A 16741-nucleotide genomic window follows, 5' to 3' on the forward strand; every position below is an offset into this window, starting at 1 on the left:
TAAGCCTAAGAAGACACACTTTTAATTACTTTGAGTTGTTTTACAAGTACAAGGAAAAAATTAATTTGGTTAGAAATTTAGAATTTCTCTTTAATATTTGACTTGGGAATATAAATCTGTCTTATTTGTATGTTTCATAATTCTTCGTAGGATCGATCATACGAAGGAATTTTTTGAAATACAATTTACTTCTACATATATCTGAAGGACTTAAAACAGCAATGGGAATTCTTCTACCTTAATATTTTAAAACTCACAGGGTAAACTTTAACCAGATTTAGTCTTTATTCACAGTATCAGTATCAGTTTAACTGTCAATTTGAGTAGGTTAAGAGTCTCTTGGAGAGGTAAACCAAATCACAGAGATGAAATACTCATCGGAGAATCTTCTAATATAGCTCAATGTGCTGCCAGCAGAGATGGACCAGCTGAAGATGAGTCACTGGAGCTTGCCTTTTGGAGATATGGCTCTCACTGACACCTTTTCCTGTATTCTGCTTCTTTGTTAATATAAAGTTAGCAGCTTTTTTTTTCAAAAATCAACCACAGGTTGAAACCTCAAAAACCATGAACCAAATAAACTAGTATCTTATCTATATTAAGATATTTAAATCCATCCACTGGTAACTGTGCCTTAAATCGGTGTGATTTGTAGTAAGGAAATACCTGCATGAAATGTGATGAAGTACTTGCTTTAGTATTTTAATATTAATTAAGATGAAATACTTTTAATGTCTGCTCCATTTATTGTCATTTGCTGCCCTTTTATTTTAAAATATTGTTTGAATTCTATCAATTGTCTTCTTTGCTGGATTATCTCCTTCCAAGAGATTGCCATCTGTAATGTCAGTGACACAATCATTCCTTTGCTAAAAGGATCCTTAAGTTACCATGTCATGGATTCTCAGAGCTTCTTAATTAGGCAAAAATCTCAAATGTTAAATATGTGAACACTAAGGACTTTTCTCTGTCTTTGATCAACAAATGAGAGGAAATTTTCAATTCATAGTGGTTGACATCTATACTTGTATGCACCTTTTTAAACTTTTAAATCACTATAGTTGGTTCGTTTTTGAAGTAGAATAAAATTTGTATAAGATAGAAAAAACTATAAGATTAAGAACATTACATAAATAGGGAAAACTGGTAGTGATATTTCAATTGTTTTAACATGAACTTAGGCATTATTACCTGAACATATTTTAAGCACTATTTTTGCTTACTAATTTTTGTAAAAGGTTATTATTTTACTTGAGCAATCTATAGTCAACCTTTATCTAAGTTTCTTTCACTGTATATTCCTAATAGTTAATTTAAAGGGCATATTTTTAATGATTTATTACAATTTTAACCAGATCAGAAACATTTCATAGAATATACATTTTTCAACCTGAATCTTTAACTAGGTATCAATTCCATTTGTGTTTTCTTAAATATTTAAGTACAATGTAAAACTTTAGTAAATCATTAAAATATAATGTATGTAAAAAGATAGATCTAAATACTTTATGAAATTACTTAATATAACCTCTATTATTGAATTTCATTTATACATACCCAGGAGGGAAGGCCAGAAAAATTAATCTCTAACACTATAAAAAGATCTTTGACTTTGGAATTCAAATTAATTCTGTCATATGACCTCTCAAACTTTGCTCTGTGTTTCCAACATTACAGAAAATGGAATGCATATATAACTTCATATATTTCCAATGGTAGCTCTTCATAAATGCAATGTATTTCTTTCTTCCTCATATTTCAAATCTCATTTTAGGAGTTCTTACAATAAGATAACATTATTTATCTGACCTTTCAGTAAGAATATTCCTTCCTTCCTTTGTGATTTTTCTAAAGATAAAGCATTTTGGCACATCACTAATAGATTTTGTGGATTTACTATCTATTTTTCCAAATCTTTAAAGTCTTTAAGAGCAAAGATTTTGTCATTCATGAACAGGTTTTTAAAATCAGAGCATGTCCTCTCCTCCAAATTTACTAAATAGTAAGGCTAGTCTCTTCCAATAGTGCACATAGTGAAATTTCTTAACTACAAAACCAATTCTGAGAAACATTTCTTTTACAAATGATATTTACAAATGACAATTATAAGATAAAGAATTTACTGGAAATAAAAATATTAAGTGATCTTATAGGGGCCATTTGTAGCCAGAATATATCTGACAACACTATTGTAACAACTTTGACTTTGCATATAGTAATATATATATATATATATATATATATATATATATATATATATATATATTAAATGCTATATATATAGTTTATAGGTTGTATAGTATATGATATATAGTATTTAGGTTGTCACACACATCTATGTATATGTATAAATATGTGTAACTCATTTTTTATTTACTGTCCTTGTAGCTAATAGTTTTGACATAGTTGCTCAGACTTACCAAATCAGATTTTATTTCCTTCAGAAAGCACAAACTATTTTCATTTATCTTCTTAGAATTTCAGGACATTAAACAATGTTTGGACTTGGTATATGCTCTAGTAACTCTGAAACATTGCTTGTTTTCCTGTTTATAATATTTATAACATTTAGTGTAGACAAATACAAATTTATGTTTTTATTTAGCTAGTGAATATTGATGCTTTTTATTATATCAATAGGGGTTAGATCTTCCAATTGCTAGTGACCATTTTAATAATACATATCACATCCTAAGTGTCTATTCATGTCTAATAAGGCCTAGTGTGTTTGTAATAAGCATTTACTTTGTTATCACATTCACAGAATGTAGTGTAAACTGGCTATATTTCATTCAGAATGGCCAAAGCATGAGTTTTTGCAAGTGAAAAAACATTTTCTTATTTAGCAATAGTGTTTTTTTTTGCTAGAAAATGCTGACGTTCTGTGATATGCCTCTCTAATTTGGATAATTCATTTGGTTACATTTTCCTTCATTTTTAAAATGTCTTAAATTAGTATTTTAAAGTGATAAGACATTTCTGTTAGCATGGTTCAAGTTGCATCACAATAAAAACTCTTGTCTCAAAAATTTCTAAGAAAGGTAATCCTGGGAAGATGGTGGATTGATAGGTAGCAGGGTAGAGAGCTTATCTGAGAGAAACAACTCAGATGCTAGTATTTAACACCATCAAGAAGACCAGACAAAAGCATAGGGAGTCTCATGACGCAGGAATAAAGAAAGGAAAAAGAAAAAGCAAATAAATAAATACATAAATAAAATAAAAAAGAAAGAAAGAAAGTAAAACATGGATAGAATGCTGGAGCCAGACGGGCTCTCACTGGAGCTAGTCCAACACTGTACTGGGTGCCTTGGATTCAGATGACTAGCAGTCATGCTGAAGTTGTGGGCACACTGAAATGGAGGTTCATGAGCCTGAGGCCCTGGGAAGGAGGGGGCACCGCAACAGAAAGTGGAACCGGCAAGAAGAGCTACACTAAGCTGCAGTGAGTGCTCAATGGAACCAGCTAGGAGAGCTGTACTAACCTGTGTGAGTGCTCAGATTTTGGTCCTGTGGGAAGGGGTGACTGGCTAGATGACATATTGCAGTTGGGCAGGATGGGGCTGAACCCAGAACTGCAGTGGTGTCAGTCAGCCACTCTTGGCCCAAAGTGGACTGGTGGGATCTGCTTGGGCTAGGTCATACTCCTGGTTGGGACCCAATAGCCAGGGATGAAGTTGTCCTGAACTGGTGATGTCCGCACGGGATGGACTAATGTGGTGAAGGCACTCGCTGGTTGACTGGCTCAGAGGACAGGGGCCAGTCCACACTGCCTCTGCATGCACCTCACTGATTATCAGCAAACTGGAGAGGGGAACAATCCCCCAGCCAGCACAATTCAGAAAAACCATAAGAAATATGGAAAAGGCCTAAGACCTCCACCATATACCTGTCTGAAAGAAACCAGAAATATGACAAGAGAAAGAAACAAGAAATAAACCTTCAGCAGCCAGTCAGGGAATATAAGTGCAGAAGAAGTAAATACAGAAGAGATCCAGGACAGCAAACATGCAATATTGGACATAGAATCAGTGGACTTAAAGAAATATCTTCATGACATCATAGATGAACTCCTCTAAACTGAAATACTAATTCAAGTAAAGCAAGATATAAGAAGAGTAATAAAAGAAATGCTAAGCACTTCTCAAGAAGACAGAGATGGAAGAATGGAAGAACACAGAAAAAGGAGAGAAATATTTGATGAAGAATATAAAAAAATCTAGAATACATGAAACAGATTTAAAGAGATTACCACGAAATTAAAAACTCCATTGAAAGCAGGAAAAATTGTTTGACAGAAACAAAATATAAACTTTCAAATCTTGAAGATAGTTTTGCAATATGTGATTGTGAAAGGAAAGATCTCTTAAAAACAACAAGGAACCAGGAATAACAACAAAAAGGCTAAAAGATGACAAGAGGATCTATAATTTAAGAATTATAAATGTGAGTGAAGGAGCAAGGGTAAGCACAAATGAAATACAAAGGCTATTCCCAGAAATAATTAAGGAAAACTTCCCAAGCATAGGAAAAGGAAATGATATTCAGATAAATGAGGCATACAGAACTCCATCCAGCTACAACCAAGGCAGATCTACACCAGACATATAATAATCAAGGTCCCAGAAATTCAATACAAGAACAGAATATTAAAAGCTGTCAGAGAAAAGAAACATCACTTATAAAGGAAAACCCATCATAATCATGACAGACTTCTCGACACAAACCATCAAATTAAGAAGAGTTTGGAGTGAAGTATTCCAAACCCTGAAAGAAAATAACCTCTAGCCAAGACTGAGGTACCCTGAAAAAATGTCTCTCAAAATTAAGGGAGAAACAAGATGTTTCCATGAAAAGAGGAAGTGGGGGAATTCATGACAACCAATCCAGTCCTACAAAAAAAAACTGAGAGAGAGAGAGAAAAATCACCATGATTCCAGGAACAGTGATAGAAACAATGAATGAGGCGGACAGTGGAATGAAGGAGAAAAGAGACAACCAACAGCAGAAAAATAACATAGCAGAGAAGACTGGCTATAATCTCTAACACAGCCTTATTAACAAACAAACAAAAAAACCCCACAAAGGTAGAGTAGATCAGGAGATAAGGTACATCAAGATGCTCTGTATAGGAAATATAATCAATCTGAAAAAGTGTTTATGAACCAAAAGCCAAAGATGAGAAAACAATGCTCTTTGTGAGAGGGAACCAGAGAGAAATAGGGACAGCTCTTTCAGCAGCTGAAGATAGGTTGGAAATACATGACACCTTTGTGCAGTGGAGAACTACTCAGCTATAGTGGAGGAAGACCTTGATGATTTAGTAGGTAAAGAAATACAACTCAAGATCAAGCTCAGGGATAAAAAGGTTCAGAATCACTTAGGTAGATAGCAGGTTGCCCCCTAATCCAAAAACTAAAGGCGTTACTGGGACCCAAAATGTACAAAGCACCCTGTGAAAGTGAAAGGGGAAGAATTGTCTTTAAAAAAAAGGAAAGCAGAGGACATTGTTAATAGTGTATCAGGATTTAAAATCCACATTATTATTATCACTCTGTTTAGTTTGATTTTACTCTGTTCCAGTCTATCAACTTGTACTAGATTTGAGGGCATGGACAAGATTGCTGTTTTGTTTTGACTGATTTTGTTTGAATCTTGTATGCTTCATAGTATCAAGTCTGAGAATAGAGGCAATTGCTCTGAAGATAACAAGATTCAATAGAATACCTATTCTGGTTGGATTATTAACTACATTTGGAATCTTATCGTGTCTCCAGTGTTTTGTTTTTATTAATATTGCTATGTACTGCTATATTCAATTGTACTATGCCTGATGATGCAGACAATTCTTTTGAAAATAACAAGAGACATCATTAAGTAGTATAGATCACCTAGTATTATGATTTTATATATCTTGTTTGTTTGTTTATATATCTTGTTTTATATATCTTGTTTTTCTAGGAATTTGTTTTGTTTTGTCTTGATTTGTTTTTCCCTCTAATACAGAAAGGGTAGATATACATGTAGAGAATCATGCATGCATAGAACTTTTAAACAGTTTACAAGAATTGATTATATAATGCATGATGAAGTGAACAGGTACTTTGAAGAAAAAGAGACACTAAAGTACTCACTGCTAATTTTATATCATCATGATGTAAAATCTAGCAATACTTTTATTCTTTATTCAGAGTGATTTTGGTCTGTTTTGTTTTGTTTAATTTCAACATACTTTCAGATACGCATAGCTATTTTGAAGAGTGAGAGATATTATGACACCCATTGCTGACTTCCTTATTGTCTGGTCTTGAAGACCTAAAATACCTTCATCACACTGTTCTAATCAGTTTAATACTATCTTGTTCAGTATGAATCCACTGTGTGTGAAGGTATGGACAGCTATTTGCAAGACAATAAGAGACAATATGATAGACAGTGAAGATCATCAGTGGCCTTGCTTTGAAATCTGTTTCTTAAATTGTTTTCTTATGATCTGTTTTGTTCTGTTAAATTTTCCCCTCTTTAAAATAAAAAAGGAAAAAAAAAAAAGGTATAGTCCATGAAATATATTGTATTTTACAAAATTGTATTTTACTTGGCAATTATATAAGACAATGAATACAATAAAGGACTTAAAAACAAATCAATAGTAAATCCAGAATTGCTACCATGATGTATCTTGCTATGTGTAAACTAGCTGCTCCTGCCATCACATTTGATACAATCAAACAAAAGAAAAAGAACAAAACCCAATCTAACAAAACAATGGAAATGATATTGAATTTCCAAAACAAGACTACAGGAAATCAACAATGGCTGCAACCCTCAGAAGGAGGTCCTCCTAGATGGCGCACTGTGCACTGACATCTTCCAAACCCATGATCAGACCACTGGCCCTAGACCTGCAATGTCAATGAAACACCAAAGCACCACAGGTATACAATTGCATTTCACCTCCATAGCTATCATCACAGCCTGTGTTTCTTGGGATGAGCCTCTCACTTACAGCAGGCAGTGTGGTAGTTGTAGTGTTGGTACTTCTTGTTTGCCAGCCTGTGCACTGGAAGGAGCTGAGATCTGGCTGTTCCAGTCTGGTGTGGCCGTGGCCTTGTTCTCTCTACTCCCTGTCCAGGACTGGCCTGTTCCACGAGTTTAAAGCACAGTAAATCACTTGCAATGTTGCATTATTATTTCTAAATGTTTAAATTTAAATTCATCAGTATGAATTAAAGTTAGGCGTAAAATGTCTTGTTATAACTCTATCCCTACCTAAATGAATTTAATTTGGGGTGGGTATTGGGGATAGAACTCATGACCTTGTGCTTGCCAGGCTTATGCCACTAAGCTAGAACCGCAACCCTAATTTAATTTAATTTAAATGATGTATCTTTTCTCCTTCCTCTCAAATGTCTTCCACCAATATTTAGGGCAAGGTTATGTTTATATTCTTTTGCTAGAACCTAAAGAATTCCATAGAATAATAAGAGATTGAAATGATAATTGTAATAGGAATGCTATTTTTTGTTTCTAGTCCAGGAAATGTGCCATTTTTTCTCAAATACACATTAGTTGACATTCATCTAGTCAGTTTTCTCATTTAGTTGTATTATGCTAAAATAACAAATCACCTCACGCATAAAGCAGCTTGGTAGCATTTATGTTTAGTTATGATTTGTTGAAAGACTCTTTATTGTTGTCCTGATGTTTTATCATATGCATGTGGGGCACTGTTGGTTTGAACAACAATGAAAAGCCAATATCACACTCCAAGATCTTGCTGCTTGTAGAATGGTTAACAATAGATAAAATGCATTTATTCTTGGCAGTCTTTGAAAAGAACCTTGGAGAATTACTGCAGCATTATGTACTGTAAGTTTCAATGAAACTACAGAGTAAAGTGTGATTTTCACAGGCTTTTTGTATGCTAAATGTATTGTGTGTTATTAGAGTAGCAAAGCTTTTTGTGTTGATATTTGTATGATTTCTCACAATGGGATAAGGTAATACAGAGAAAAATCAATAGTTTCAAAACAGAATAGCTAACTTAACATGCTTACTAAGTAAACACCTACAAAGCCATGAAAGCTATTTATTAGAAAGCTAAAGTTCATAACAGGGCATACAATACTGCTGCAGAACATAAGTTTTAGAAATTTCCTTGCATGATCACATCTTTGCAGGTATATGCCTTATAATGACCAATCAGTTGAACATACTTGAATGACTCTCTCCACAGCTCTACAGTCTTTATGCTCATCATCATCAGAATGATCACTTGTTCTGGACATGGCCTACCAAACTGCTAGCTAGAAAAATAAACGGAGTCTTATAAAAAGGGAGGGTTAGAGATAAGTTAGTGTCTTAGTTACATTTGTTGCTGAGACAAAATACGTGAAACCCAAAGTTAAAGCGGGAAAGACTTATTTATCTCATAGTTTGTAGAGTTTTCAGCCCATAATAGGCTGGATCCAACCCAGGGTGGCGTGGCAAAGGGTCAATTCAGAAGAGAGTCAGTTCCTGGCAAGCAGAAAACAATAAAGGCAGCCAAGGAAGAGAGAAGACAAGCCTCTTTCTATCCCTTTAGTTGTATGAAGTCTACAGGGACTAGGGCTGTATCAATCCAAACAGTGGACTGATCCAAAAATCACTCACTCTTGATCCAGCACCCTTCATCCTAGCATTGCATCATGAATCAATCACATCCTGTAGAGTCTGCCACCTGCAAAAAGGCCCATCTAAAACTGCATGAGGCTGTTAGGGGTACCTCTAGACATGAACCATCACAATTGACAAAAAAGAAAGAAAACTATTATTTCTTTAATCTACCAGGAAGATTTACCCCAAATATTGTGATGTTACTGAATCTAATCCTCGAGAGTAAAGTTACTACATGGTAAATAAGATCATGAACTTTGTGCTGAGGTGAATTTTTCATAGGAATGTCAGAAATTCATAGAAATTAGATTTTACTTGCTTTTACTAAATGGATAGTTTATTACAAAGGTTAGTTAATGCAATATAGGCACAGTTATTCACTTAGTGTCTGATATCACTATAGTCTAATGAGTATAGATTCTCAGTAATGCTATCAGTGTGCCAGGAAGACATTTTTATTCCATTTTATCAGTAAGTCTACACTGTTTTCAAGAATACCTCAGAATACATCTTTATCAGTTTCACACAAGTAGTAAATTATTTATAGAGAGTGAGAACAAACTAAAGAGAATAATACTCAGAATCAACTAAAGGGCATAATGGCAACAATTGGGTAATAGTGAGCAGAGCTTTTACTTCATCCAAAAATATGGATAATGTGGTTTGATTGGGAGAGAATTTAATAGTGAGATACACATGAAAGTGATAGAGAAAATTTCTACTAAGTTTTATAGTCCTGCATATTATATAGATCTTTCACAAAATTGTCTTAATGTGAACCCCAAAATGCTTTTATATTTTAGTTTCATTTGTGGGTGATGATATTCAGGAATACACACGTTTGGTGAGGTGCATACATATAACATAATAAGCATTAAAACTGAATTCACTTCTTTTAATTCTGAACTCAATTGAAACATGAACCCAATGGCCACAACCTGAACTCAGTTCAGTTCTAAATTGCTTTAAAAATCACATTATGCTGTACATAAGTGAAATAACGATGTATTTTAGAGTGCTTACTTTGTTCAGTGTCTATATATTAAAACAATTAGTCTTAAAAGAGAATTTAGGAGTTCATTTTTTTATTACTCTAATTTTAGAGATGATAAAGCTGACCCACTGAAGTTAAATATTTATCCAAGCCTTGAAGCTGGTCAGTGGCTCTTTCCTCCTGAGAAGTAGATTTAGTGTTTCTGTTTCAATATGTAGATCTTTAATTCATTTTGACTTTATTTTAATGCATGGTGATAGACATTGGTCTAGTGTTAGTATTTGCTATCTGGAAATCCAATTTTTCCAGCACCATTTATTAAAGAGATTCTCTTCCAGTGAACATGTTAGGTCCCTTTGTCAAAGATAAGGTAGCTGAGCGTGTTTGTAGTTATGTTGGCATCTTATAATATATTGCACTGATCCTCAGGTATGTTTTTTATTCCAGTACCAGGCTAATTTTTTCACATCAGCTTTGTAATATAATTTCAAGTAAGGGATTGAGATGACTCTTGCATTGCCTGTGTTGCCCAGCATTGCTTTTGCTGCTAGGTCTGTTTTGCTTCCAAATAAATTTTAGGATGTTTTCTTTAGTTCTATGACATATGTTAATGCTATTTTGAACAGGACTGTATTAAATCTGCACAAAAATTTGGAGAGTATGGACATTTCCAATATGTTAGTTCTTCTTATCTATGAACAAGGGATATCTTTCCATTTTTGAATATCTTCTTCTCTCTCTTTTTTTAGAGTACTATAATTTTTAATATATAGATCCATTACTTCTTTTGTTATATAGATTCCCAAATATTTCCTTTTTTGGATGCTTTTGTGAAGAGTGTGCTTTCCATAATTTTGTACTCAGTGAGTTCATTGTTTGTATACAATTGCTTGATTTTTGAGTGATGACTATTGTATTCAGATACATTACTGAATTTTATTTTTAACCATGGGAGTCTTTCACTGGAAGTTTTGAGGTCTTCTGTGTAGAGTATCACGTTATCTGTGAACAATGATATTTTGACATTTTCCTTTCCTATTCTTATTCATTTTATTTCTCTTTTGTCTAATTGCTTTGGCTAATGTTTCCAGAACTTTACTGAATAGGAGTGGGGATAGTGGACAACCTTGTCTTGTTCCTGATTTCTGAGTGAAAGCCATCAGTTTTTGTTCATTTATTGTGAAGTTTTCTGCCCATTTGTCATAGAGAGAACATCTACTCCAATTTTCTGTAGGGTTTTTTTTTTTATCATGAATGAATGCTGGACTCTATCAAATCTTTTTATTAATCTATTGAGATGATCATGATATTTTGTCTTTGGTTCTGTTCATAAGGTATATTGCATTTATTAGTTTGTGTATGTCAAACCATCCCTTGCATTCTTGGGATGAATCTCACTTGCTTGTGGTATATAATCTAATTGATGACTTGCTGCATTCTGTTTGCCAGTGTTTTATTGAGAATTTTTGAGTCTATGTTCCTGAGGGATATTGGTCTGTAGTTCTGATTTTGGTTGTATCTATCTCTGGTTTTTGTACCAGTGTTATACTTGTCTCTAGGAATGTGTAAGGGAGTATTGCTTCTGTTTCATTTTTATTAAAGAGTTTGAGGAGTAGTGTCAGGATATATTCACTAAATTGCTTAGAGGAGTATTGGCAGGATATATTCACTAAATCAGCAGTGAATTCATCAGGACTCAGACTTTTCACTGTTGGTAAGTTTTAATTACAATTTCAATCTCATTCTGTGATCATTGGGTTATTCAGAATTTTTATATCTTCTTGACTGAGCTTTGGCAATTCATAGGAAATTATCCATTTGTTCTGCATTTTCCATCTTATGAGAGTAAATATTTTCAAAGTAAGTTTTCATGACCTGAATTGCCATAGGATCTGTAGTGATTTCAAACTTTTTGTTCTTCAATGTATGAATTTGAGTCTCTTCTTGATAAGGTTGCCTAAGAGTTTATCAATTGTATTTGTTCTTTCAGTGAACCAACTCTTCAAATTATTAATTCTTTGTATTGCTTTCTTGGTGTACATTGTCCCTTAATTTCTACTGTGGTATTTATAATTCCTTCTCTTGTATGGGTTTTGGGTTTGTTTTGTTGTTCTTTTTCTAGAATCTTGAGATGTAATATGAAGTTGTTTATTTTTGCTTGTTCTGTGTAAGAATTCATCATTGATGTAAGAATTCATCACTATACGTTTCCCTCTTATGGGTGCTTTCATTGTATCCTTCTAGATTCAGTATGTCATATCTGCATTCTCATTTAGTTGTGAATTTCTTCTTTTATGTCACCTGTGATCCACTGGTTGTTTAGAAGAGTGTTATTTAGTTTCCATATATTTACAGAGTTTTTGCAGTTTCTTTTGTAATTAATTTCCAATTTCATTAAACTATGATCATATAATATACATGGCATAATTTTAATTCCTTTGCATTTACCTAGCATGTTCTGTGGCTAGTATATGGTTTATTTTAGAGAACATTCTAGGTGCAGCTGAGAAGAATGTGTATTCTGATTATGTTGGGTAGAACACTCTGAAAACATTTACCAAGTCCATTTGTTCACAGATTTGGTTAATTTTTTATATTTCTTTGTTGATTTTTTTGTCTAGTTGATATATCTCTTAATCACAGTTGTGTATTAATATCTCCATTAAATTGTGTTATTGTTTATTTGATTTTCATGTATACTAATAATTGTCTTATATAGTTTGGATGTTCCTATATTTGGTGCATGCATATTTATGATTATTTTCTCTCTCTCTCTCTTGAAGTTTTCCCCTAACAAGTACATAGTGACCTACTTTATCTCTTTTGATCATTCTTTGAAGTTTAAACTGTTTGCAAATTGAATAACTACTCCTGTATTTTTCTGGGTTCTTGCATGGAAAATTGTTTTCCATCCTTTGTCTTTCAGTCTCTGAATTTCTTTTGAATTCTATGTGTTTCTTGTGTACAGTATGTTCCTGGAACTTGTTTCTTGATCCCTTCTGCCAGTGTGTTTCATTTGATTGCCATACTGAGGTCATTTGCATGGATGGTTATAACTGATATATATTGAAGTATCACTCTGATGTTATTTTCCTGCTGTTAGTTCCATGCTTTTCCCCTCTGTTTCATTGCTTTCCCTGCCTGGTGTGTTCTTTATGCTGTTGTTCTTGGAACTGCAGTTGTTTTTATCTTTGTCTGGAATATCTTTCAGTATTCTTTCTCGGGATGGTGTGGTGGTCATAAATTTCTTCAGTTTTTCTTTGTCATGGACGTATCTCATTTTTCCATTACTTTTGAAAGATAGTTTTTCTGTGAACATGAATCTGGGTTGGGAGTTGAAAAATATGGAATGCTTTATTAATTTTCCTGCCATTCTTGCACATGGGCTATGCTAATATTCTGTTTACTGATCAAGTTGTAGTATATATGCTGTGAAATTGAGCACACTTCAGTGATTTTAAAAATAAGTACATGTTGGATATCATCAAATGATTTTTCTTCATTTTTTAGGATGATCTTGTGGATTTTGTCCTTGCTTCTGTTTATGTGGTGTATTACATTTATTAATATACATATGTTAAACAATTGCTGCATCTGTGGAGTGAATCCTAGTTGATTTTGTTGTGTAATACTTTTGATGATTTGCTGCATTCTACATGCCAAATATTACTGAAAACTTCTGTATCTATGTCCATTAATAATTGGTCTATAGTTCTTTTTTTTGTTTGGGTCCTTTTCTGGCTTTTCTATCAGGGAATGGTAGCTTCTAGAAATGCCTTTGAGAGCATTGCTGCTCTTTCAGTTTCATTAAAGAGTTTGAAGAGTGTTGGTATTAGATGTTTAAAATTCTTGTAGATTCCAGTAGTGAATCCAATGGGAACTTGGCTTTTCTTTGTAATATTTATATTATTTAAATTTTATTGATTGAAATTGGATTACTCAAAATGTTTATACCTTCTTGGTCTAATCTTAGTAATTCTTATGTATCTAAGAATCTACCGATTTCTTCTGAATTTTTCATTTTATTTATTTATAATCAAAGTCATCACCAGTGATTTTCTGGATCCCTGCAGATTCTGTTAACCCCAAAAGATAACCAGAGACTGAAAGTCGCAGGATGGAAACAATATTTCATGCAAGAGAATGATGGAAAGAAGCATGAGTATTTACCTTAACTGTAGACAATGTGAATTTCAAGAGAAGACTGATCAGAAGAGACAAAAAAAAATCTACTACATATTGAATAAAGATTCAATTCAATAGGAAGAGCTAATAATTTTAAATATCTGTGCACTAAATATTGGCACACTGAACTTCATAAAACAAACGGTAGTGGACATAAAATATTAAACAAACACCAATTAAATTTTAATGAGGGAAATGAATGCCCCACTGCCACTAACAGACAATCAAGCTGACAAAAAAACCCAGAAATTTCATAGTTGAATTGAACCTTTGAACAAAACAGGTGCATACAGTGTTCCACCCAACAACAGAATACACATTTTCCTCAGCAGTCCTTGGGACTTATTATAAAATAGAATGCACTCTAGCCTACAAAACATGCTTAAGTAAATGTGAAACAATCAAAATTATCCAAAGTATATTATTAGATCACAGTGTAATGAAACTAGAAATCAACAGCAAAAGACACCACAGAAACTATGCAATCACATGGAAATTAAATAATACTTTCTTAAATAATCAATGGGTCTCAGACAAAGTTAAGGAAAAAAATAAGACAGTTCTACAATCAAACATCAGTATGCCATACTAGTACCTGTAGCACATAATACAAGGAATTATGTGAGGAAAGTTTATAGTGGTGAATTTCCACATCAGAAAAATAGAGCAAGCTTAAGTAAATAACTTAATGATGTACTTCAAAGTTGTAGTAAAACAAGTACAATCCTAGCTTATGGGGAAGTAAATTATAAGATTAGATCAGAAAGTAATAAAATAGAGACTAAAAAAACAACACAAAGAATCAGGAGCTGGTTTTTTGAAAGATTAAACAAAATGGACAAACTTATAGCCAAATATATCAAAATAAGGAAAGAAAAGACACAAATCCACACAATGAGAAAGGAAAAGGGTGACATCATTGCATATTCTACAAGAAAGTAGACTCTGAAGAGGAGAAAGGAGATTGAGAAGATAGAGTAAAACTGAACAAAATACAATGCAGAAATGTACAAATTCCTCCAAAATAAATTTAATTATAGTACTTGAACATGGAAATTTAGGAAATTGATCTAACACACACAATAATTAAAGGTATATTTTTGCCTGTTATTAGTTTTGAAAGTCCTAATAAGATTATTTATGATGCCATATTAATTTATTAAATTACTTCCAAATTAATTTTATTCAGAATTTTTACTCTGTTCTGAAAGCTTTAAAATTCATATATAAGAAAAAAATATTTGGATTTGGTGTTGTCATTGGCATCTTTATTTGGGTAGATAAGTAAACTCTGTTCCAATTCTATGACAAGCAAAATGGAAATTTTGAAAGGAGAATATGAAATATATCATATGAACATACCTTAGAGCATAAAATTCTATAATGACACTAACATTAAAATTTCTTGTTTAATCTCTAACCATGCTAATTTATTCTAAGCATGTCCACCAAAATAATATAATTTGAAGTTTAAAGCCATTAAATAATTCACTACCTTCTATTAGGTATTTAGTTCTCAACCAAAGTCCACCAATGATCACTATCTACTCTCTTCTCTGTTCTACTCACTGATAGTTTATCTTATTCGTGGTCAATATTTCTTTCTTGTCCCTCCCACTATTAACATGCAATTGTCACTGCTTCTTAAAGTTTGAGCACCCTGTGGCTACATAATCAAAACCAAGTCTGTGGGGTAAGTCATAGAACCTAAAGATATTTTATGGAGGTCTAGAAATGCTGCAAATGAGACGAATTCTATAACTATCATAAGCACTGGAAATACTTTTTTTGAAAAATTTAATGATACTTTCAACTTCTTGATTCCTTTGTAAATTTGTATATATTGATTTCCACATCTACGGACATGAGTTAATGATTATATATTAGAAATGTTCTGTAAACCTTTGATAAAGAGTAGCACACAAGAACAATGCATCATCTTTCTGTTCATTGTGTTTTAGAATTCTGCACAGGTTGAGAAAATATGGATCTCTTCAGGATACTAGGTCGTTAGCTTATTTTGATTTCTTATACTCTGATTTGATTGATATTGAAAAACATTTCCATTTCAATAATAGTTCTTGGAGGATAACATAGATTGAAAAAACAGAAAAATAGTCTGTCATAAACTGTTATATCCCCAATGGAGATGCTATTTGTAATAATACATATAAATATTTCAGTTGCCTAAAATCACATTGAAAACTGTGAAATCAATATCTGTTGAAAGAATCTAGCAAATCCTTTGTGTGAAAAGCATCTTTTTCTACACATTTTAAGTATTGTGTCACAGAAACATGTGCTTGGTGCTCACAAATTTCCAATAGATATGGATTTTGTGTCAAAGAAAGTGATGTTGATGTTGCTGAGGTTTAATAGACTGATGTCCTGTTAGCAAAAAAAGTAAGGATAGAATGAAAATAATTTTTGACACAAGTAAAATTAATTCACTTCTGTTTTCCCCATGAAATCATTCTCAGTTGTTATTTTATACTTTTATTTTACATTTATTTTATTTTATTTATACCTCATAATTTCTCAGTGTTAATTTTGTTTATTTCTTTCCTGCTATCTTCTTATATTCCTTTTCATTAGAAGGAATGAATTAAGTTTTATTCTTGATTCTAAGCTGCTTTATGAATTCTTGCTTGCTGTTTTTCCATATATTTTTCCTCTTTGTTAAAGAATGAAGCTGTATGTTTTTTCAGTATCTATAGAGGTATTTTATGCCAGTTTAATGGCCATGTTGATGGCCTGTATGTTTAACTGCTAGGGCTGAAAAGATAGAGAGATAGAGATAGATAGAAAGAAGGAAGGAAAGAAAGAAAGAAAGAAAGAAAGAAAGAAAGAAAGAAAGAAAGAAAGAAAGAAAGATACATAGATAGGTAGATAGATAGATAGATAGAT

The 16741-nt window shown here is 32.8% G+C and overlaps 1 non-coding gene across 1 annotated transcript; it reads right to left on the reverse strand.

Moving 5' to 3' along the window:
* Nucleotides 1–12987: 12987 nt before the first annotated feature.
* Nucleotides 12988–13094, reverse strand: LOC111758413 (U6 spliceosomal RNA). The gene has a single exon (XR_002792590.1). It is a non-coding gene; the product is annotated as a U6 spliceosomal RNA (small nuclear RNA).
* Between the last annotated feature and the right edge of the window lie 3647 nt (nt 13095–16741).

The sequence above is a fragment of the Cavia porcellus genome, unplaced genomic scaffold, assembly GCF_034190915.1.
Source record: "Cavia porcellus strain 051 isolate PalLab524CR breed Dunkin Hartley unplaced genomic scaffold, mCavPor4.1 scaffold_2, whole genome shotgun sequence".
Classification (NCBI taxonomy): Eukaryota; Metazoa; Chordata; class Mammalia; order Rodentia; family Caviidae; genus Cavia; species Cavia porcellus.